This window comes from Aquarana catesbeiana, linkage group LG11, assembly GCF_042186555.1.
Source record: "Aquarana catesbeiana isolate 2022-GZ linkage group LG11, ASM4218655v1, whole genome shotgun sequence".
NCBI lineage: Eukaryota > Metazoa > Chordata > Amphibia > Anura > Ranidae > Aquarana > Aquarana catesbeiana.
In genome coordinates, this window is record NC_133334.1 from 207,029,721 (window position 1) to 207,048,617 (window position 18,897).

Below are 18,897 nucleotides of genomic sequence, written 5' to 3' on the forward strand. Positions count from 1 at the left end.
GATATTTTCCACTGCGGATACATTGGAAGGTTGCATTGGACTGGGTTGTTTGGGTTTATCATACATAATGCGGAGCATTAGTTTGCGAGCAAATAGATTAAGGTCTTTAATAAGTTCAAACTGATCAATTTTCTGTGTCGGACAGAAGGTTAATCCTAATTCCAAGACAGAAACTTGATCAGCACTTAGAGGGATGGAGGATAGGTTGATTACCTCGAATTTTTTGCCTGTTTCTGAAATCCCTCCGTGGTGGTAATCTTTTTTGAATCGTGCACCGGTTGTGTGAAGATCAGGGCTGGAAGAAAATCCGACTGGGTGATGAGATCATTAGTATTGCTTATTGATGGTGCCGGTGTTAAGGATAATGAAGTAGTTATATGGGTATTGGAGGAAGTATCCCGGTGACCCAGTGCGTGCGAGGTAATGTTAATTTTAGCCGTAGTGGCTCTAGTGTGAATTGGTGTTCGATTGGTGTTTTGGTGCCGCTTACTTGACCCGGTGGGCGCGTTGGCGTTACTGTTGGTGCGCTTGAAGGGTCCGAAATCCTTAGGGCTTTCTGGTACCTGTGAAGAGAGGGAGGAAGCAGAGGAGGTGTCAGAGTAATTTGGTTCGGAATGGGCATCTCTAGAAGTTCACATTTTTGTATTCCGTCTCTTATTGGTTTTAGTCTGTGTCCAGACATAGGCTTGATTATTATCATACGATAATTTATCTCTTAAAAATGTATTTTCCTTTGTTTTAAAAATTTCGGCTACATAGGTCTCTATGTATGCTTTAAGGGTTCCCTCACGACTAGTGAAGAGTTCATTTGAGACAATTGAACTATTTTCAAAATACAATTTCTCTATCTCCTTATCCAGGGAAGCCAATTCATCATTGTAATGACCGCATAGTAGTTCCATCATTTTCATGGAGCAAGATTGAAGATTAGTTTCCCAACTTGTTCTAAAATCTTGTTCCAAATTGCTCACTGTGGGGAAAATTTGAATTCTCAAACCCCATGGGGCAATTTGATCGTCCAAATATTTCGAAAAGTACCATTTGTTCCAATAAACTCTGGCTTTTTTCTCCAGCATTCGCCGGAGGCGAAGAAAGAAACGGTCCATAGATAAACCCCCCCCCCACTGGCATTCTGGGATTTATGGATCTGATCCATGAATCCTTCGAATGCATTGCCACAATAATTAGCCATGAAAAAAAAAAAATATAAAATAAAGATCTTGCCAAAAGGCCACTCAATAAATGTAAAGTAGATAATTAATAGATAATAGATTCGATTATAAATAGGTTTGAGATTCCTCAACTCCCTGAAGGGTGATAGGTGGGTAACACCTCAATTTGAATTGAAATAATGGAAGGGAGGAAAAATCAAAAGCACCACATCCCAAAAAATACGTTTGTAGAAAGAAGGGACATTGAGGCCATGGGCAGGCCCCGGGACTTTTAACGGTGCTGGGATAAATAAAGTAGAAAGAATAGAATAAAAGTATCTTTTATTTAACAATCTTTAAAAAAAGGGGGGAACAGACACAGATCAAAAACACTAAGGTATGTTTACAAAGCAAGTAAAATAACTGATTGATACAGAGGTTGATACCACTTTCTCAACATGTTTCGCTTTCTTAAGCTTCTTCAGGAGATATAATGTGGCATTTGATCAACTTAAGGTAGAAAAAACACAGTAAGGATTTCATGTCTGCTAATATATTACAATCATAATATATATCAGTTGAGTCAAAAAGGGAAAATTTTTAAACACATAAAGCATAAGATCAAAAAAAAAACACAGTATATAAGTTAATATTCAAGCTTAGTAAAAAAATAAAAATAAATAAATAAATAAATATATATATATATATATATATATAGGAAGGCCAGTATGGTGGCCTGAATTTATGGGAGGAGCCCGGGGGGGTATTTAAGCAGCCCGCTCACCTGTGGTGCTTGTCGGTTTCCTGTGTGCGATATACGTCACTAGGCCGACTATTCGTATACCAGCGTCCGCAGTTCTTCCCGCACTCGCAATTTCTCTGCTCGAGAGTTTCGAAGCCCGCGTTTACCGAGTCGTACATTCGTACCACGCGTCTGGCTTGGCTGTCGCAGGTAGGGTCCCATCGGACTTTTGTTTTTACGCATTATAGATAGCATGTCACTAAACCGTGATATCAAACTTACGAATCACTCGCAAATTTCACGAACGTACCGCAATGTATATCACTCGTACTATCGTTATGTTACCATATCGCGTTATCTGAGAAACCACCCCGACGCAGGCGTCGCTTCATTTAAGGCATGTCTAAGTTGTTAAACATGTGTCAGTAGACAGCCATAGCGATTCGCAAATCTTATCGAATCACGTCAGTTCGATACCAATCATTTCGCATTTCTGAACATTTCTAAATACATTTCTAACATTTCAAACCATTTCGAATCATTTCTCATTTCAGTCACATACCGCGCTCCGATTCGAATCCAGTCGCACCTAAAGATGCACCGATTCGCTCCGGTGTGCCCCAGTAGTTACGACATTTCAGTACATGCTCCAGAGTCACGTCATTATCAGTCGCTTTCGACTCACCGATTCGTACCTCTGTCATGGTTATCATGCCACGTATCACGCTCCGTTACGAATTCAGTCGCATGGAAATGCACCGATTCGTCTCGGCGTGCTCCAGGTATTGGCCACATTTCAGTACATGCTCCAGAGTCCGATTCGCAGTCAGTCGCTATAGCGGCATGATCGATTCGCGCCTCTGTCATGGCAACAAATGTTACACCTGCACTTACCGCGCTCCGGTTCGAATCCAGTCGCATCTTCGATGCACCGATTCGTTACGGCGTGCCCCAGGGCCCGGCCTCATTTCTGGACATGCTCCAGAGTCCGGTTCGTTGTCAGTCGTAGTTTGCGACTCACCGATTCGTGACTCTGTCATGGGAATCATTTCAACTGTCACGAATCACGCTTCGATTCGAATCCAGTCGCATCCATGATGCAATGATTCGTCCCGGCGTGCCCCAGGTATTTTCGGCCACATTTCAGTACATAAAAGGGTAGGGAATACCGCGCCAATCAGAAATGTAAAATAGCAGCCAACACTCCAATAAGACCAAATTGTGCAAAATATAAAAACAAAAATAGTGTAGCGCTAAAATATAAACCTCTGTGTAACAATTGATGTTCAAAAGGGGAAAGAATTATTCCACAGTGAAGTAAAGAGTAATCTTATCTTGTCTCTGGATTAAATGTTTGTGAAAAATATCAAATGTGTAGTGTAACAACATATAAAAGAACACTCATATATCAGTGAGGATAAGAGAAATATGAAATGAAAAAATACAAAAAATAACGTGATAAGCTTAAAGGTCTCCTTGCTGTACCCAGCCACCCACACCACGCTTGCCTTTTTTTAATACTGGAATCGATTCTATTATACCTTTTTATACTTTTATGGATTGTTTATGGTCGTGATTGATCAAATAAATGCCAATTGAATTGTTGGATTTACACCATGTGGAGGCTCCTTTTTTCTTTCTTCATACATGGTTACCACTTCTGACCAAAACGGAGATCATGCGGACCATTCGGGTAGGATCCTGGCACCCCATTTGGAGGAAGAGGTTCACCAGCACATGACCTGTTCCCATACTGTCCTCCATTCTGAGACAGTGCAAGCCTTTCTGACTCACCGCCAACGGCCTGTGAGTCCACCAAAGTTGGTAAGAGTACCTTATCTTTTGGGTTGATCAGATTTCTATGGAGGAGACATTTATGGATCATTTGCATTGTATGGAATCCGCCTTATTCACATGATATATCACTGGGATTAGAATACTTTCAGACCCATTTGGTGGCTACACATCCTAATTTTGGACATTTTTCTAATAATATCATCCCCTAAGTTTTTATTTATATTCCTGTGGAATGTGGACACTTTAAGCTTATCACGTTATTTTTTGTATTTTTTCATTTCATATTTCTCTTATCCTCACTGATATATGAGTGTTTTTTTATATGTTGTTACACTACACATTTGATATTTTTCACAAACATGTAATCCAGAGACAAGATAAGATTACTCTTTACTTCACTGTGGAATAATTCTTTCCCCTTTTGAACATCAATTGTTACACAGAGGTTTATATTTTAGCGCTACACTATTTTTGTTTTTATTTTTTTTTTACATTTCAGTACATGCTCCGGAGTCCGGTCGTTGTCAGTTGCAATCGCGACATGATCGACTCGTGTCTCTGTCATGGCACGTGCTCTACCATGACAAATCATTTCATTCATTTCATCATTTCACTCATCTCACTGTCATGTACCGCGTCCCGATTCGAATCCAGTAGCATCCGAGATGCACCGATTCGTCCCGGCGCGCCCCAGTGGTCTTGGCCTCATTTCATTCGTACTCCATAGTCCGACTCGTCATTTGTCGCAGTCGAGAAAAAAAAAAAAAACAAAACATATATGTATATTATATATATATATATATATATATATATATATATATATATATATATATATACATATATACATATATAAATAAAGTAGTATAAATAAAACGTTTGGGCCTCAGCCAACACCTGCATCAGAACTTGGTTAGCTATCAGTTGCGGCATAACCAATTCGTGCCTTTTCCAGGGCAAACATTTCACGGTTACATACCACACTCCAATTCAAATCCAGTCGTATCCGTGATGCACCAATGTACCCCGGCATGCACCAGTGTTTCTTTTGCCTCATTTCAGTACATGCTCCAGAGTCCGGGTCGCTGTCAGTTGCAGCTGCGGCACGACCGATTCGTGCCTCTGTCATGGCGAAACGTTTTTCATTCATTTCACTCTAATGCCCCGTACACACGGTCGGATTTTCCGATGGACAATGTCCGATCGGAGCGTGTTGTCGGAAATTCCGACCGTGTGTGGGCTCCATCGGACATTTTCCATCAGATTTTTCGACACACAAAGTTGGAGAGCAGGAGATAAAATTTTCCGACAACAAAATCTGTTGTCGGAAATTCCGATCGTGTGTACACAAATCCGACGGACAAAGTGCCACGCATGCTCAGAATAAATAAAGAGATGAAAGCTATTGGCCACTGCCCCGTTTATAGTCCCGACGTACGTGTTTTACGTCACCGCGTTTAGAACGATCGGATTTTCCGACAACTTTGTGCGACCGTGTGTAGACAAAACAAGTTTGAGCCAACATCCGTCTGAAAAAATCCTAGGATTTTGTTGTCGGAATGTCCGAACAAAGTCCGACCGTGTGTACGCCCTATAAGGCAAACATTTCATTTATTTCGTTGTCGCATACCTCGCCCCGATTCAAGTCCAGGGCATCTGTCAGACATCGATTCATCCTGGCAAGCCCCAGTTGGCGCGGCCTCATTGGCGCAGTCATGGCACACCGATTCGTGCCTCTGTCATGGCACAAACAGTTCACTCATTTATTTAATGCCATGCACCTGTCGCTTAAACATGTTACAATTTACCTTTCAAACCAGGTAGTCAAACCCTCCACCGGTTCTCATCTGTCATTTCCTCTAGGTCAGTCAAAAAAAAAAGGGGAGGGGGGCACACCCTGTCTTCCTTCGAAGCTCAGTCATGGTCCCGATTCATTCGTTGAAACCTTCGCCTCGCTACTATACCCCCTCATAGTCACAGCACATCCAAGTATAACTTTTTGCAATAGTCGCAAATACGCATCCAAACACAACTTCTTGCATTTCATTGCAAGCACACATCGAAACATAACTTCTTGCTATTGTTGCAAGCACACATCCCATCATGACTTCTTGCAATCGTTGCAAGTACGCATCCAAACAGAACGTCTTGCAATCGTTGCAAGTACACATCCAAGCACAATTTCTTGCAATCATTTCAAACACGCATCCAATCATAAAACTTCTTGCAAACGTTGCAGGCATGCATTCAAGCATAACTTCTTGCAGTCGTTGCGAGTACGCATCCAAGCTTAAACTCCTACAGTCTTGCAAGCACATGCAGCAATACGAACTTTTCACAATCACTACAAAACACATCTCCACCGACAGAAACTCCCTTGCAATCGTTGCAAGCACACATTCAAGCACAAATCTTACAATCATTACAAGACACGCATCTTAGCATAACTTCTTGCAAACGTTGCAAGCATGCATCCAAGCATAACTTCTTGCAATCACTGCAAGCACGCATCCAGTCACAACTTCTTGCAAAATCTTGCAGGGACACACCCAAGCATAATTTCTTGCAATCATGGCAAGCATGCATCCAAACACAACTTTATAATCGTTGCAAACACGCATCCAAGTATAACTCCTTGCAGCCCGTGCAAGCACATGCAGTAATACGGACTTCCCGCAGTCACGGCAAACACATCACCATTGACACAAACTCCCTGGCAATTGTTGCAAACACGTATTTAGCACAACTCTTGCAATCATTGCAGGGCTCGCATCTTAGCATGACTTCTTGCAATCAGTACACATTTCCAGTGGCACACAATCAGTCACACATCATTCTTCAGTGGCACTTAATCGGCCACTTGTCTCCAGTGGCATTTCATACGAGCCACTCATCAATTTCTGTGTCATTTCTCGCTTAGGTCAGTTGAGTTCAGGTTCCACCCCGCACCAGGTACAGTATTGCCACACACAGCTGGCTCCTCATAACATCATCAGGCTATACCTAGCCAACATCCAGCATTTCTTGCCCTCACAGGACCCCAGAGAGTCATCCGTGTTTACGGCTCATACAGTAGGATCCTTTCTATGTGGCGTCCAGAAGCATCAGCCCATAGCTAAACGGCAAACGCTGGCCCATCACAACTGCCATCTTCAGGGACATGTCAAAACTTCAGACATTCCCCAGTCTAGTCATACAAGCAGCCATCTACCTGGCCTCTGTGGTTTTCTACGGCCTAACAAATCCACTTTACTGGCACAGGCAGCCAGGTACTACGTAGACACAACTTGACTCGCTGGTAATACCATTATGTCCTTCAGCTAGTAGTCTCAAAAAACTCAATAATCCGGAACCGAGCTCTACAATAACCTCCTCCGAATTAAGGAATACCACACAGGCCAGCCTCCCCCTTGACAAACTGACCCGTATCAGGTTAGTTCCCCAAGACTTCACCCATACACGGGTGTATACTAACAAGTAGCTGCAGTCTTTTCTAAGAATGTGGACCTATCAATGTCGGAAGGTCCCGTACTACGTGGATCGGTGTATCAATGATTATACCTTAACTCTAGGGTCTTCTCACCTACGTCGCCCTTGTCACCCCAGGTAGCGACAGATGCCACAGCCACCACAGGCATCGCTGCAATTTTTGGCTATCATCGGTTTACAAGTACATGGCCCCCAGAGACACTCCTAAAACCCCGGGTTTACCCGGACTTCCTCCCTCTTCAAGGTACACCCGGTCATGGCAACCGCTTAACTCCAGGGTCTTATCTGGACAGGACAGGCCATGGCTTTGCCACCGACATCCGGTCCGAGGCGAGCCTCTTAATGAAGCCAGGTCCGCATCGCTCTGTGATGTCCTTCCTGCGCACGTTGGTGTAATTATCTTGGCAACACCAGTTTAATGTCCACTGCATGTTCGTTCCAGGTTGCCATCTTCTGGGACATGTCTACTATATTAACCAGTACGCTATTGGGCCTTCTCCCCAGTTTGGTCATACAAGCAGCCATTTACTCGGCCTATCACGGGTTCTGGCGGCCCAGCGAGTTCACCCGCAGCAATCCCGCAGGCCAAGTTCTGTGTAGTTGGCTCGCTGCCAACACCATTTCATCCTCCACCCTGCAGTGTCCAAAACCCAGCAATCAAGCTCCAGGATAGACATCCATCTCCATAAAGTAAACAACGTCCGGTGGCCAGTAACCATACTCGACCACCTACTGTCACTCCTACCGGAACACTCAAACTCTAGTCCCCTATTACCTTTTCGGGCAACCCTCGAGTGCCTGCCAGTTCATCAAACACCTGGGGTTCTTCTACGCTGCCTACACCTCAACCCCAGTCAGCACTCCAGTCACTCTTTAGTATTGGGGCAGCCTTGGCAGCATGTCGGCATGGGTCCCAGACCACGTCATCAAGAGACTTAGCAGGTGAAACTCTGCCTACCTCGCTCGGTACGTCCCCACTCCTTAGGTGGAAACGGCACAAGCATTCACCAAACTTGCTCAAATAAATAAAGCCAAAACTAATAAAACCACACCCCTACCTGAATGTTTTTGCCCCCTTATTCTGGCATACCGACCAGCAGACCAAGGCACACTTTCAGGTCCATTTCATATGGTAAGTCCACACTTCCAGGTCTATTTCCGATGGTAAGTTTTATGTTAAATACAAATGTTATCTATGTCCATATCGGACATAGGGCTCCACCCATAAGTAGGAAGGCCAGTATGGTGGCCTGAATTTATGGGAGGAGCCCGGGGGGTATTTAAGCAGCCCGCTCACCTGTGGTGCTTGTCGGTTTCCTGTGCGCGATACCCACCCTACCATCCCCATTTCAAGGCATTCATTTCATTCATTCATTTCATTCATTTCTCTCTACAGAATAATCATTTCTTAAACTAGGGTATGCCCCCTTATTCAGACATACCGACCAGCAGACCAAGGCACACTTTCAGGTACATTTCATATGGTAAGTCCACACTTCCAGGTCTATTTCCGATGGTAAGTTTTATGTTAAATACAAATGTTATCTATGTCCATATCGGACATAGGGCTCCACCCATAAATATATATATATATATATATATATATATATATATATATATATATATATACACACACATTTCTTCAGCACACACCACGTCAAAAAAAAAAAAATTTTTTTTTCATTGATCTTACCCATAAAGAAAGGGAGATGTATGTTAAAAAATAGATTTGTGCATAGCGGATGTTTCGCCCTCCAGTCCGCACCTCACTGAAAAAAGGCATGCAGAGAGGGGTAAAAAATTCAAAAAGTAGATGAAATTCTCTGAAAGGAGAAAAATCAAATACAGGGGTGTCACAAAAACCGGTACATACTTCAAAGTATGATTAGGTCAAGTAAGCCGACATTTACAATGTAAAGAGGGTGAATACATCTGGAATGAAGATATAATTGAATACCTTAAATATGGTAAGTAGAATCAATTCATGGGTAACAGAGATCACATCCGAAGGATGGTAGGAAGCCTGATTGCTGTATATACGAGTAAATGGGTCTTTTGATGCAGCAGGATGCAAGCCGAAAAATGGGCAGCATACAGGATTAGGGCACCCACAAACAGGTAGTGGGTAATCAAGCCTGGAGAATCGCCTGCAGCCTGCCGCAAAGAGCCTGTAGATATAGGAAAGAGGACTAGGTTTAAATGTTACAATTCAGAGCGATTTAGAAAGTAAGGTTTTCATAAAGAAGTGAAAAAGCAACAAAGGAACTCACTTGTAATAGTCAGAACCAATTATGACAACACCAGCATAAAGATGTCTTTGGACGTCTGCCTGCCCAGCGTATCGGAGGGGAATGACAGAAAATAGCGGGGAAAACCCCGCTTTTTAAACCTCTCCAGCGTGATGGCGTCTGACTCGCCGTCACGCTGCGGACTGACAATGACAACCGCGCATGCGCGCGCATCCCGGCTTACGTGCGGAGACAACGTCAGCGGCGTCAAATGTGTGTGACTGACCCGCGGCCATCTTTGAAACTCCGATGCCCTGAATATGGCACTACGGAGACCCTGAGGCTAAGAAAGATATCTAGGCATAATGTTCCACATATAGAAATAGCCTGGAGCAATGGAACAGCACTGGATTATCAATTAAAGGGCAACAGAGCAGTCAGAACATTGATTAAGAGCTGAATTGCTGAGTGCCCCGGGTGTCCATGCATGCCAAAACAAAGGAGAAGCTAGCGGGCTGGAAAAGAGGAACACACAGCACAAAAATCATTGATGTTGAAATGGATGATAGTGAAGAAATATATATAAAACAATCCAAATGAAAAACTATATATGTAATATAACATCAAACTTTATCCGGGATCCGTATTTATAGAATCAACAAAAAAAAAAAAAAAAAAGGTTTTAATGAAATAAAATCACAAAAAATCACATCATTGAAGCAAAATTTAAAGAAAGGGTTTGTAACTCAAAACGTCATTCAGGTCTGGATGTTTAAGGGCGTTTAAGGTAAAAATCCACTTAGTCTCACGTTGCAGTAAAGCCTTATCGTAATCTCCACTTCTTTCATTTGGAGGGGCATACTCCAGGGCAAAAAAGTGCATTTTTCTGTCATCAAATTGGTGACATAAGCCCATATGCCAGCTAATGGGGGTTTCCATCTTTTTCTTAGTCACTAAAGAGACATGGTCTCTGATTCGATGGAAAAAAGGACGTTTAGTTTTCCCCACGTAGAAGGCATTGCATTCGCAAATCATAATATAAACCACACCGATAGATTGACAAGTGGCTAAAAAGTTAGGATTATAAAGCTGTCCATTCGGAAGAATGATATTGCGAGATGCATAAATGTACCTACAAAGTCACACTTGTGGCAGGATTTAGTTCCCTTGGTTTTGGTATCAGTTGCGGACAGTGGGGCGTAGTGACTGTGAACAATGTGATCCCTAATTGACCGATCGTCTGTAGCTGATCTCAGGATGATCCTTTAGGTGTTTAGATACATTGGGATCGCCCATTAGCAAATACCAATGCTTCTGTAGCAGATCACGCATTTGCTGATGTTGTCCAGAGAAAGTTGTAATTAATCTTAAGCCAGGGTCTGATTTTGGGTTAGTGCGGCCATGGATGAGTTGGCTGCGGTCACTTTTTTTGGCCCTGAGGTATGCTCTTTTGAGGCATTTGTTACTATAGCCACGTGCCTTGAGACGCTCTCTCAGTGCTCTGGCCTTGGATTCAAAATGTGCATTTTCACTGCAATTTCTCTTTAATCTTAAATACTGTCCGTACGGAATATTATTTATGAGTGGTAATGGATGCGAACTGGTGGCATGCAGGAGAGAGTTTCCTGCTGATGATTTGCGGAAGAGGGTTGTCCCTATAGTTCTATCAGGGTTGACCATGATTTTAATGTCCAAGAAAGTTAGGGTGGACTGATTCACCTCCATAGTGAAGGTTAGGTTGTAAGGATTAGTTTTCAGGCCGTCAAAGAAACGGGAAAGATCCTCTCTACTACCCGTCCAGATCAGGAACACATCATCAATATACCGTTTCCATATCGGTATGTATTCCACCAGGGTTTGCATATCATCCCTGAAGAAAAGTTTTTGCTGTTGGCTGGCATTTTCAGTTAAAGATCCGTTTCCGGACACTATCGGCCGGCCGGGGGGGTTTAATAAATCCTTATGAACCTTGGGAAGGGCGTACAATGTGGGAATCCGAGGTCAAGGTACATTGAGAAAATCCCATGTTGGTTTGGTGATTAAACCCTGATGGTAAGCAGTCCCAATAAATTGTCTGTAGCGTATGGTCATGTTGGTGACATGCGCCTCAGATACTTTCTTGTACCAGTCTCGATTTTGTAGAAGGCAGACGCCGTCACGCTGGAGAGGTTTAAAAAGCGGGGTTTTCCCCGCTATTTTCTGTCATTCCCCTCCGATACGCTGGGCAGGCAGACGTCCAAAGACATCTTTATGCTGGTGTTGTCATAATTGGTTCTGACTATTACAAGTGAGTTCCTTTGTTGCTTTTTCACTTCTTTATGAAAGCCTTACTTTCTAAATCGCTCTGAATAGTAACATTTAAACCTAGTCCTCTTTCCTATATCTACAGGCTCTTTGCGGCAGGCTGCAGGCGATTCTCCAGGCTTGATTACCCACTACCTGTTTGTGGGTGCCCTAATCCTGTATGCTGCCCATTTTTCGGCTTGCATCCTGCTGCATCAAAAGAACCATTTACTCGTATATACAGCAATCAGGCTTCCTACCATCCTTCGGATGTGATCTCTGTTACCCATGAATTGATTCTACTTACCATATTTAAGGTATTCAATTATATCTTCATTCCAGATGTATTCACCCTCTTTACATTGTAAATGTCGGCTTACTTGACCTAATCATACTTTGAAGTATGTACCGGTTTTTGTGACACCCCTGTATTTGATTTTTCTCCTTTCAGAGAATTTCATCTACTTTTTGAATTTTTTATCCCTCTCTGCATGCCTTTTTTCAGTGAGGTGCGGACTGGAGGGCGAAACATCCGCTATGCACAAATCTATTTTTTAACATACATCTCCCTTTCTTTACGGGTAAGATCAAAGAAAAAAAAATATTTTTTTTTTTTTGACGTGGTGTGTGCTGAAGAAATGTATATATATATATATAATTTTTTTTTTTTTTTACTAAGCTTGAATATTAACTTATATACTGTGTTTTTTTTTTTTTGACCTTATGCTTTATGTGTTTAAAAATTTTACCTTTTTGACTCAACTGATATATATTATGATTGTAATATATTAGCAGACATGAAATCCTTACTGTGTTTTTTCTACCTTATAGTTGATCAAATGCCACATTATATCTCCTGAAGAAGCTTAAGAAAGCGAAACATGTTGAGAAAGTGGTATCAACCTCTGTATCAATCAGTTATTTTATTTGCTTTGTAAACATACCTTAGTGTTTTTGATCTGTGTCTGTTCCCCCCTTTTTTTTAAAGATTTTTAAATAAAAGATACTTTTATTCTATTCTTTCTACTTTATTTATCCCAGCACCGTTAAAAGTCCCGGGGCCTGCCCATGGCCTCAATGTCCCTTCTTTCTACAAACGTATTTTTTGGGATGTGGTGCTTTTGATTTTTTCTCCCTTTCATTATTTCTTTAGCAAGGCAGTATTCATCTTGGAAGTGTGTTTGGGGTCGTTATCATGTTGAAATACTGCCCTGCGACCCAGTCTCTGAAGAGAGGGGATCATGCTCTGCTTCAGTATGTCACAGTACATGTTGGCATTCATGGTTCCCTCAATGAACTGTAGCTCCCTGTGCTGGTAGCACTCATGCAGCCCCAGGCCATAACACTCCCACCACCGTGCTTGACTGTAGGCAAGACACACTTGTCTTTGTACTCCTCACCTGGTTGCCACCACACACACTTGACACCATCTGAACCAAATATGTTTATTTTGGTCTCATCAGACCACAGGACATGGTTCCAGTAATCCATGTCCTTAGTCTGATTGTCTTCAGCAAACTGTTTGAGGGCTTTCTTGTGCATCATCTTTAGAAGAGGCTTCCTTCTGGGATGACAGCCATGCAAACCAATTTGATGCAGTGTGCGGCGAATGGTCTGAGCACTGACAGGTTGACCCCCCACCCCTTCAACCTCTGTAGCAATGCTGGCAGCACTCATACGTCTATTTCCCAAAGACAACCTCTGGATATGACGCTGAGCACGTGCACTCAGCTTCTTTGGTCGACCATGGCTTCCAGTGACCAGTATGAGAGAGTGAGAGCGATAACACCAAATTTAACCCACCTGCTTACCATTCACACCTGAGCCCTTGTAACACTAACGAGTCACGTGACACCGGGGAGGGAAAATGGCTAATTTGGACATTTTCACTTAGGGGTGTACTCACTTTTGTTGCCAGCAGTTTAGAAATTATTGGCTGTGTGTTTGAGTTATTTTGAGGGGACAGCAAATTTACACTATTATACAAGCTATACACTCGCTACTTTACATTGTAGCAAAGTGTAATTTATTCAGTGTTGTCACATGAAAAGTTATAATAAAATATTTACAAAAATGTGAGGGGTGTACTCACTTCTGTGAGATACTGTAGGTAGTGGGCTCATGGATCACATTAACCACTTGCCGACCAGCTGCCGTCATTATACTGCTTCAGGTCAGCACGATCCCGCGAGCCATCGTAGCTGTACATCGGCTCCTTTAAACGGGATAGCAGGCGCGCGCTGCTGGTGGGGCGCATACGCGCCTACTGCACTGCAGGGGTGCCGATGCTCGTGATCGGCGGTCACGATGACCGCCAGCCATGAGTGATCGCGGGCACAAGAGGCAGAACAGGGACGTGTGTGTGTAAACACACAAATCCCTGTTCTGTTCTGAGAGGAGATTCAGATCGTGCGTTCCTAATAGCTCAAAACCACGATCTGTCATCTCCTATAGTCAGTCCCCTCCCCCTACAGTTAGAACACACAGTCAGGAAACACAGTTAACCCCTTGATCGCCCCCTAGTGTTAACCCCTTCCCTGCCAGTGACATTTATACAGTAATCAGTGCATTTTTATAGCACTGATCACTGTATAGTTGTCAATCGTCCCAAAAATGTGTCAAAAGTGTCCGATGTGTTCACCATAATGTCGCAGACATGATAAAAATCACAGATCGCCGCCATTACTAGTAAAAAAAAAAAATAATAATAAAAATGCCATAAATCTATCCCCTATTTTGTAGACGCTATAACTTTTGCGCAAACCAATCAATATACTCTTATTGTGATTTTTATTACCAAAAATATGTAGAAGAATACATATTGGCCTAAACTGAGAAAAAAAATAGCTTTTTTTTAAAAAAAATGGTGATATTTATTATAGCAAAAAGTACAAAATATTGTGTTTTTTTCAAAATTGGCGCTCTTCTTTTGTCTATAGCGCAAAAAATAATAAACTTTAGAAATTATCAAATGCCACCAAAAAAAAGCTCAATTTGTGGGAAAAAAGGACATTAATTTTGTATGGGTACAGCATTGTTTGGGTACAGCATATTGCAAAAAATGGCCTGGTCATTGAGCAGCCAAAAGTGGTTAAAGAGGTTGTAAACCTCCCTCCAGTACTTGTACCTATAGGTAAGCCTAGAATAAGGCTTACCTATAGGTACTGTAAACATCTCTATATTTACTGTATACTGCGCCGATGTCAGCTGTGCATGCGCTCTGAATGAACAGCCGCCCGTGCCGTTTCTTCAGGAGCGAGAGCCTTGACTGGGGGCTACCGCACGAATGCGCGGGAGTGACATCACACGGCTTAGGCCAGTCACATAGCCTGAGTCCACGGCCCGGAAGAGGGGCAAACATGGATGCAGCCTGCAGCGGGGAACGGTACAGGCTTTGTTTGCAGGTAAGTGTCACATAATGTGATACATACTAGCACATTATGCCTATACTTTGCAAGGAAGGGGAAAACTTTATTTTCCCCCACAGGGTTTACTTCCTCTTTAAGTTATAGCAACACTCTGTACTTTTGAAACATGCACTATGCATGTAGCATGCTCCTCAACCCTGCACTCTGTAAGTGGCGCACTGCACACTCCACAACCCTTCACTCTTTACAAAGCATACTTGTGAACCCCACACTCTGTGCATTGCATACTCTTGAACCTTGCACCCTGTGTGTAACGTACTCCTGGTATTTATTATTATGTTGTGCTTGGGGTTTATTACTGTGTTGTGCTGGGGGTTTATTATTGTGTTGTGCTGGAGGTTTATTACTGTGCCTTGCTGCAGGTTAATTATTTAATGTTGGGGGTAATTATTGTGCAGCATTGGGGGTTAATTCTTGTGCAATCTTGGGGGCTAATTGTTGTGCAACTTTGGTGGATAACTATTGTGCACTTGCTGGCCCCACCAACTTGCTGACCACACCCAATTGGCCACGCCCACATTTAGGCTATACCGCATTAGCACCCCCACTTATACTTCAGCCTAGTACCCCCCAAAGAATTTGTCTGGAGCTGCCTCTGCATATGAACCCTTTAATACAAGAGCTCTAGGATGTTGAAGGCTGAGAATTATATGAATAGTCATGAAGTTTTTGTTGGAAGGACTATTGTACTGTGATGTGTTTTTTTTTCAAATGTCTTCATAGTGTGATTTTGTCACATTATGTTTGAAAACTTTATTCTTTAAAAAAGAACTTGCAGGGAAAAGGTAACAGCTTTTTTTGTATATGTCACTTTTTCTATATTTGTAAAAAAAAATGACCCCTCTCGATATGGAGTCTCACTCAAAAATCAATACCAGACCCTCCAGTAAGCTGAACAATACCAGGCCACATGCCCTCAATGTGCTGGGGGGGGCATGTTGATGAGGAGAAGGGCCTGGCCTGTTTCCCACAACCCTGGCTCAGTGGTTGTGGGGGGTGTAGAGTGACTTTTCAGAATTCGGAATCCCCTTTATAATAAGAAGGCCCTGATATAGCTGACCCTCCTCTTGCATGAATGAGTAAGGGGCACACGAACATTGTCTACAGATCGCCAAAAGAAAAATAAAGTTGAAACGCTAGTACAGTATAGATCTGCAAAAGTGACATTTAAAAAAAGTATTGCCACTAAGGCCCCTTTCACACGGGAGGATCTGCTGGACGGACTCAGCTAGCTCAGCGGGGGATCCCTCCGTTGAAAACAGACAGCCTGTCCATCCAATCCCATCCAATCTGATCCACAGGACGAATGGCGAATGTATCGCCATCCGTCTGTTTTGATCATATCTTGTTGGATCAGATGGCAGGTGGGTGTCAGCGGACACATCTCCGCTGACATTCGCCTGCCCATAGAAGTCAATGGGTGGTCCACTCGGATCTGCCTGAAAAACGGACAGATGGATCTTAGCGGCCCGGTTGTATTAATAGGACCTAACTCACAGATCCTTCCCTGGCCTGCTTCTGTTTGTTTACAAATATGTGTACTGTTCCGTAGCGTAGTTTTTCTCTGAAACATGTACTTGACTCCTACCATTGATAAGGGTCTAGTATGGCTTTGAGGGGACTCCAGGCAAAAAAATAAAAATAAAATCATCAGGTCCCCCCTTGAAATCCATATCAGATCTTTATCCAGGCATGCAGTCTGGCTGGCTACAAAAGGGGGACACTGAGGGCGTGACCCCCTTTTTCATTAATTATACCAGGCTATTTGCCCTCAACATTGGGAGGGTAATTTGAAAAGGGGGGGTGCATCCCCTGCAAGGCACCTTGTCCCTATATTGATGGGATAAGGGCCTCATCCACTCATTCCTATCCCAATGGATGTGGGAGCCTGTATTGGAATCTATAAACCCATTTTAAAATAAGTAGGCCCCAAGATATCTGTCCCTTCCTCCTACGTGAATGTGTAAGAGGTTATACCTCTTGTCATTCACAAAAAAAGTTAAACAGTAACAAAAAACACCATGGGGGGGGGGGGTGATCCCTGGTGACATCATTGACCAAATATAGTCATGACCGTATTTGGCCAATGACATCACCTAGGTTCCACGGTGCTGTATTAAAATTCCAGCAGCGGTCATCAGTAGTAGTATAGGGAGAGGATTGGCTTGATGCAGGATATCCTGTTGTCGGGGCATCGCTCATTGTTGTTGATGCTGGATCTACATTGCTTGTCAAGTCAAGTACTGAGGGAGGCTGTTTTTGGATCCCCTCAGACTTGTTTACAATGTGAAACAAGCAGGCAGGAAGCTGTTATTTAGTTGCAGTAATGATACCACAACTAAATAAATTACTTCTGGCTGCAGCAGTCAGGGGTTTAGATGGGCATGCAAAATGGCAAAATCTGGCCATTCAGTTTGCCTGTTTGAGTTTGCAACAAGCCCGCTGGAAACTTGTTCATCAGTTCAAATCCCAATCAAAACACCATCTGCATGGAGTTTGCATTTCCTCCATGGGTTTCCTCCAGGTACTCTGGTTTCCTACCAAAGACATGCTGGTAGGATTATTGGCTCTTGTCTAAATCGGCCCTAGCATGTGTGTATGTATGCATGTGAGATAGGGACCTTAGACAGTAAGCTCTTTGAGGTCAAGGACTAATGTAAATGTACAATTTATGCAAAGCACCGCAAAAAACTTTGTGTTATATAATAATAAATAAATCATGAAGCAGGTTCGGAGCAATGATGTGTAGCCATTGCTGGAGAGCACACATGTAGATAGTAAGCGGCTGAAAAAATCAGCAGCACTGAAATGTAAAAAAAGATGAAAAAAGTCAGAGCAATTGTTTATGATACACAGTGCTTCAGCACACTAAACATTAACCATTTAGGGTTTCTATGGATCTATTTTAAAGTTTAACTGTACCCTTAAAAGCACAACTCCAGCTTTATAAATGATTTCATATAATGTGACAGAGCTAGGCCTTGCTACTGTGTCAGAAGAGGTGAATGGTTTACAGCAGTGGTCATCAACCCTGTCCTCAGGGCCCACTAACAGGCCAGGTTTTATGTATTACCTTGGGGAGATGCAGACTAGAATACTGCAATCACTGAGCAGCAAATGATATCACCTGTGATGTATTTCAGTTATCTTGCAAACCTGGCCTGTTAGTGGGCACTGAGGACAGGGTTGATGACCACTGGTTTACAGGATTCTCACAGGTGCTGATTGACAGGCTCAGAAATGTCTGTTTTGAGCAGAGAGATTTTTTGCCTTTTCAGTTTTCTCCAGGTTTTGTAATGACTAGGTTGGGGTCCAGAGGCTTTCAACGAGTTTTGGGAGGGAAGAAGCCTCTACCCCTGTGTCCAGGTTTTACCATAGACCAGCAGACTGTGTGTGTGCAGGTGTGCACACCCTTTATTGTCACAGGGCTGGCCGTTATTCAGAGCTCTACCTGAGAGACAGGAGGTCTGTGGGCGGGGCCTACTCACCCTACACACGGGTGTTACCTTTCATTGTGTTTGCGCACACTAATGCCTGGGATCAGGTGGGGCCACAGTCATGGGAAGTTCAATGTTAAGGTAGAACCCCAGATAAGTAGTCATACACCTTGCACAACTGTGTAACAACACTCAAAGTCTTACTGTGAAACTGTGTCCCTGATCACTGCACACCTTGTCTTCCAGAATGTAACATTTAGAGGGGGACAACACTGAACTTGTGTCCTGCTCCACCAGTCCAGCTTTCCTCTGCCACCTCACTCCCAGTGACAGAATGGGGTCCCA

General features: G+C 43.0%; 1 long non-coding RNA gene across 1 annotated transcript in view; it reads right to left on the bottom strand.

Moving 5' to 3' along the window:
- Positions 1 to 230: 230 nt before the first annotated feature.
- Positions 231 to 18,897, bottom strand: part of LOC141112393 (uncharacterized) — a 49,105-nt gene continuing 30,438 nt past the window's right edge. Inside the window, exon 3 of the long non-coding RNA XR_012236594.1 lies at positions 231 to 563. This is a non-coding gene — a long non-coding RNA (uncharacterized lncRNA). The remainder of the gene's footprint in view (positions 564 to 18,897) is intronic.